This window comes from Salvelinus fontinalis, chromosome 24, assembly GCF_029448725.1.
Source record: "Salvelinus fontinalis isolate EN_2023a chromosome 24, ASM2944872v1, whole genome shotgun sequence".
NCBI lineage: Eukaryota > Metazoa > Chordata > Actinopteri > Salmoniformes > Salmonidae > Salvelinus > Salvelinus fontinalis.
This window is the reverse complement of record NC_074688.1, coordinates 530001-536370: the sequence shown is the minus strand read 5'-3', so window position 1 is coordinate 536370 and position 6370 is coordinate 530001.

Here is a 6370-nt window from a genome sequence, read left to right as displayed (position 1 = left end):
GGACATTTTCTGACCAGCTGAGCTACATTTCACATTGTCTAACCATGATTTTGGTGGCTAAATATAAACGTTTTCGATCAAACTCTATATGCATTGTGTAATATGATGTTACAGGAGTGTCATCTGAAGAATTCTGAGAAGGTTAGTGAAAAAATTAATATATTTTTGGCGATGTTGACCTTATCGCTCACTTTGGCTAGAATCAATGCTGGGCTGCTATGTGCTATGTGCTATGCTAATATAACGATTTATTGTGTTTTCGCTGTAAGACACTTAGAAAATCTGAAATATTGTCTGTATTCACAGGATCTGTGTCTTTCGATTCGTGTATGCTGTGTATTTTTACGAAATGTTTGATGATTAGTAAGTAGGTAAACACGTTGCTCTAAGTAGTTTTTCTATTCCATTTGTGACGGTGGGTGCAATTGTAACCTATGCCATCTACCTGAAATATGCACTTTTTTCTAACAAAACCTATCCCATACCATAAATATGTTATCAGACTGTCATCTGATGAGTTTTTTTGTTGGTTAGGGGCTATAAATATCTTAGTTTAGCCGAATTGGTGATGGCTACTGGTGTTGGTGGACAAATAAAAGATGGTGGATTATGCTAATGTGTTTTTAGGTAATAGATGTACATCTTTACATATTGTGTCTTCCCTGTAAAACATTTTAAAAATCGGACAAGTTGACTGGATTCACAAGATCTGTGTCTTTCATTAGCTGTATTGGACTTTAATGTGTGAAAGTTAAATATTTTCGCGGCACTGGTTTTTCAGTGGGGGGGGGGGGGGTGTGCCGCTAGCGCCACGCTGATCCTAGACAGGTTAATTTTATTGCTTTTCTGACTTTCGTGACCATGCTAATTTGGGGCTAGCTGTTGTAGCATTGATTGATACACTCACAAATGCTTGGATTGCTTTCGCGGCAAAGCATATTTTCAAAATCTGACACGATAGGTGGATTAACAACAAGCTAAACTGTGTTTTGGTATATTTCACTTGTGATTGCATGATTATAAATATTGTTAGTAATATTTTACGCCCTGCAATTCAGCGGTTGTTTAGGAAAATGATCCCGCTAAAGGGATCCGTAGCTCAGAGAAGTTAAACAGACAGCTCAGTGATTTCAACATGCCCATACCTCTCACAAATACAAGTAGTGATGAAGTCAATCTCTCCTCTACTTTGAGCCAGGAGGAAGGCCAGACACTAAAAACAAACACATCTGTGTACATCCAAGGGCCAGCTGTGCTGCCCTGTTCTGAGACAATTGCAATTTTCCTGAGTCCCTCTTTGTGGCACCTTACCACACGACTAAACAGTAGCCCAGGTGCGACAAAACTAGAGCATATAGGACCTGCCTTGTTTATCGTGCTGTTAAGAAGGTAGAGCTGCGCTTTATTATGGACAGACTCCGCCCCGTCTTAGCTACTGTTGTCAATATGTTTTGACCATGACAGTCACCTCAACTTGCTCAATTGTTTATTACAAGATTTAGTTGAGTTTTAAGGTTTAGTGAATGATTTGTCCCAAATACAATGCTTTTAGTTTTTGTTTTATATTTAGGACTAATGTATTCCTTGCCACCCATTCTGAAACCAACTGCAGCTCTTGGTTAAGTCATTTCAGTTTACTCAAAGCATGTCATTAGTAAAGATTTTAAAAAGTAAAGGGCCTAGACAGCTGCCCTGGGCAATTCCTGATTCTACCTGGATTATGTTGGAGAGGATTTCATAAAAAAACACCCTTTGTGTTCTGTTAGGCAGGTAACTCTTCATCCACAATATAGCAGGGGGTGTATCGCCATAACACATACGTTTTTTCCAGCAGCAGACTATGATCGATAATGTCAAAAGCTGCACTGAAGTCTAACAAAACTGCCCCCACAATATTTTTATCATCAATTTCTCTCAGCCAATCATTAGTCATTTGTGTAAGTGCTGTGCTTGTTGAATGTCCTTCCCTATAAGCGTGCTGAAAGTCTGTTGTCAATTTGTTTACTGTAACAAAATTACTGTAAAAATTGTTAAATCCCCTTGGATTGATGAGGAATTAAAAAATGGTATGGTTGAGAGGGATGAGGCAAAAGGAATGGCAAATAAGTCTGGCTGCACAATCTATTGGCAAACATACTGCAAATTGAGAAATCATGTGACTAAACTGAATAAAAAGAATAAGAAACTACACAATGAAACAAATATGAAATATTTGCATATTTGTAAAAAAACACAGCTGGTGCACAAAACCTAAGGAAGTCTCTATATTTTGCTCACCTGAAGTAGAGTATATTGTGAGAAATTGCAGGCCACACTACTTGCCTAGAGAGTTTTCAGCTATAATTTTCGTGGCTGTTCATTTACCACCACAGACAGATGCTGGCACTAAGACTGCACTCAGCTGTATAAGGAAATAAGCAAACAGGAAACCACTCACCCAGAGGCAGCGCTCCTAGTGGCCGAAGACTGCAGGGAAACTTAAATCAGTTCTACCATGTTAAATGTGCAACCAGAGGGAAAAACATTCTAGATCACCTGTACTCCATACACAGAGATGCCTACAAAGCTTTCCGTCGCCCTCCATTTGGTAAATCCGACCACAACTCTATCCTCCCGATTCCTGCTTACAAGCAAAAATTAAAGCAGGAAGCACCAGTGACTCGGTCTATAAAAAAGTGGTCAGATGAAGCAGATGCTAAACTACAGGACTGTTTTGTTTTCACAGACTGGAACATGTTCCGGGATTCTTCCGAAAGGCATTGAGGACTACACATCAGTCACTGGCTTTATCAATAAGTGCATCGAGGACGTCGTCCCCATAGTGACTGTACGTACAGTACATACCCCAACCAGAAGCCATGGATTACAGGCAACATTCGCACTGAGCTAAAGGGAAGAACTGCCAGTTTCAAAGTCTGGGACTCTAACCCTGAAGCTTACAAGAAATCCTGCTATGCCCTGCGACGAACCATCAAACAGGCAAAGCGTCAATACAGGGCTAAGATTGAATCATACTACACCGGCTCCAACGCTCGTCTTATGTGGCAGGGCTTGCAAACTATTACAGACTACAAAGGGAAGCACAGCCGCGAGCTGCCCAGTGACACGAGCCTACTAGACGAGCTAAATCACTTCTATGCTCGCTTCGAGGCAAGCAACACTGAGGCATGCATGAGACTATCAGCTGTTCCGGACGACTGTGTGATCACGCTCTCCGTAGCCGACGTGAGTAAGACCTTTAAACTGGTCAACACACACAAGGCTGAGGGGGCAGACAGATTACCAGGACGTGTGCTCCAGGCATGGGCTTCAACATGTCCCTGATTGAGTCTGTAATACCAACATGTTTCAAGCATACCGCCCAACAGATCCACAGATGATGCAATCTCTTAGGCACTCCACAATGCCCTTTCCCACCTGGACAAAAGGAAGACTTATGTGAGAATGCTATTCATTGACTACAGCTCAGCGTTCAACACCATAGTACCCTCAAAGCTCATCACTAAGCTAAGGATCCTGGGACTAAACACCTCCCTCTGTAACTGGATCCTGGACTTCTTGACTGGCCGCCCCCAGGTGGTGAGGGTAGGTGGCAACACATCTGCCTTGCTGATCCTCAACACTGGAGCTCCACAGGGGTGCGTGCTCAGTCCCCTCCTGTACTCCCTGTTCACCCACGACTGCATGGCCAGGCACAACTCCAACACCATCATTAAGTTTGCAGACGACACAACAGTGGTAGGCCTGATCACCGACAATGACGAGACAGCCTATAGGGAGGAGGTCAGAGACCTGGCCGGGTGGTGCCAGAATAACAACCTATCCCTCAACGTAACCAAGTACAAGACCATGGTGCTTGCCTACGGAGCTGTGAGGGGAACGGCACCTCCGTACCTTCAGGCTCTGATCAGGCCCTACACCCAAACAAGGGCACTGCGTTCATCCACCTCTGGCCTGCTCGCCTCCCTACCTCTGAGGAAGTACAGTTCCCGCTCAGCCCAGTCAAAACTGTTCGCTGCTCTGGCACCCCAATGGTGGAACAAACTCCCTTACGATGCCAGGTCAGCGGAGTCAATCACCACCTTCCGGAGACACCTGAAACCCCACCTCTTTAAGGAATACCTAGGATAGGATAAAGTAATCCTTCTAACCCCCCCCCCCCCTTAAAAGAGTTAGATGCACTATTGTAAAGTGGTTGTTCCATTGGATATCATAAGGTGAATGCACCAATTTGTAAGTCGCTCTGGATAAGAGCGTCTGCTAAATGACTTAAATGTAAATGTAAATGTAACCAAGACTAAGGAGATGATTGTGGACTACAGGAAAAGGAGGACCGAGCACGCCCCCATTCTTATCGACAGGGCTGCAGCAGGTTGAGAGCTTCAAGTTCCTCAGTGTCCACATCAACAACAAACTAGAATGGTCCAAACACACCAAGACAGCCGTGAAGAGGGCACAACAAAGCCTATTCCCCCTCAGGAAACTAAAAAGATTTGGCATGGGTCCTCAGATCCTCAAAAGGTTCTACAGCTGCAACATCGAAAGCATCCTGACTGGTTGCATCACTGCCTGGTACGGCAATTGCTCGGCCTCTGACCTCAAGGCACTACAAAGGGTAGTGCGTGCGTCCCAGTACATCCAGGACCTCTACACCAGGCGGTGTCAGAGGAAGGCCCTAAAAATTGTCAAAGACCCCAGCCATCCCAGTCATAGACTTCTCTCTACTACCGCATGGCAAGCGATACCGGGGTGCCAAGTCTAGGATAAAAAGGCTTCTCAACAGTTTTTACCCGAAAGCCATAAGACTCCTGAACAGGTAATCAAATGACTACCCGGACTATTTGCATTGTGTGCCCCCCCCCCCCCCCCCATCCCACCAACCCGTCTTTTTACACTGCTGCTACTCTGTTTATCATATATACATAGTCACTTTAACTATACATTCATGTACATACTACCTCAATTGCGCCGACCAACCAGTGCTCCCGCACATTGGCTAACCGGGCTATCTGCATTGTGTCCCACCAACCACCCGCCAAGCCAACCCCTCCTTTACGCTACTGCTACTCTCTGTTCATCATATATGCGTAGTCACTTTAACCATATCTACATGTACATACTACCTCAATCAGCGCGACTAACGGTGTCTGTATGTAGCCTCGCTACTTCTATAGCCTCGCTACTGTATATAGCCTGTCTTTTTACTGTTGTTTTATTTCTTTACCTACCTATTGTTCACCTAATACCTTTTTTGCACTATTGGTCAGAGCCTGTAAGTAAGCATTTCACTGTAAGGTCTACATCTGTTGTATTAGGCGCACGTGACAAATAAACTTTGATTTGATTTGATGACTGACATGAAGAATGATAGTAAAAATCTCTGGAACACATTCAATGACATTTTGGGAAAAAGGCTAACTCAGCTCCATCATTCATTGAATCAGATGGCTCATTCATTACAAAACTGACTGATGTTGCCTACTACTTTAATGATTTTTTCATTGGAAAGATTAGCAAACTTAGGCATGCCATGCCAACAACAAACACTGACACTACACATCCAAGTATAACTGGCCACATTATGAAAGATAAGAATTGTAATTTTTAATTCTGTGAAGTGAGTATGCAAGAGGTGAAAACGTTTTAGTTGTCTATCAACAATGACAAGCCACCTGTGTCACGGCCGTCGAAAGAAGTGGACCAAAGCGCAGCGTGGTGAGCGTACATTTCCTTTATTATAGAATGTCGCCAACAAAACAAGAAACAAAATAAACGACCGTGACGCTTCCGAGGGCTATAGTGCCACTAACAAAGTCAACTACCCACAATCGCAGGTGGGAAAAAGGGCTGCCTAAGTATGATTCCCAATCAGAGACAACGATAGACAGCTGTCCCTGATTGAGATCCATACCCGGCCAAAACATAGAAACACAAATCATAGAAATAAAGGACATAGAATGCCCACCAAAATCACACCCTGACCAAACCAAAAAGAGACAAAAAAGGCTCTCTAAGGTCAGGGCGTGACAACCTGGGTCTGAGAACTTGGATGGAAAATTACTGAGGATAATAGAGAACGATATTGCCACTCCTATTTGCCATTATTTCAATTTAAGCCTACTAGAAAGTGTGTGCCCTCAGTGTCACATCCTGATCTGTTTCACCTGTCTTTGTGCTTGTCTCCACCCCCCTCCAGGTGTCGCCCATCTACCTCATTATCCCCAGTGTATTTATACCTGTGTTCTCTGTTTGTCTGTTGTCAGTTCGTTTTGTTTCGTCAAGCCTACCAGCCCTAACCCTGGGCCTGCCTGTCGTGCTGTACCTTGTCACACCACTCTGGATTACTGACCTCTGCCTGCCTTGACCCTGA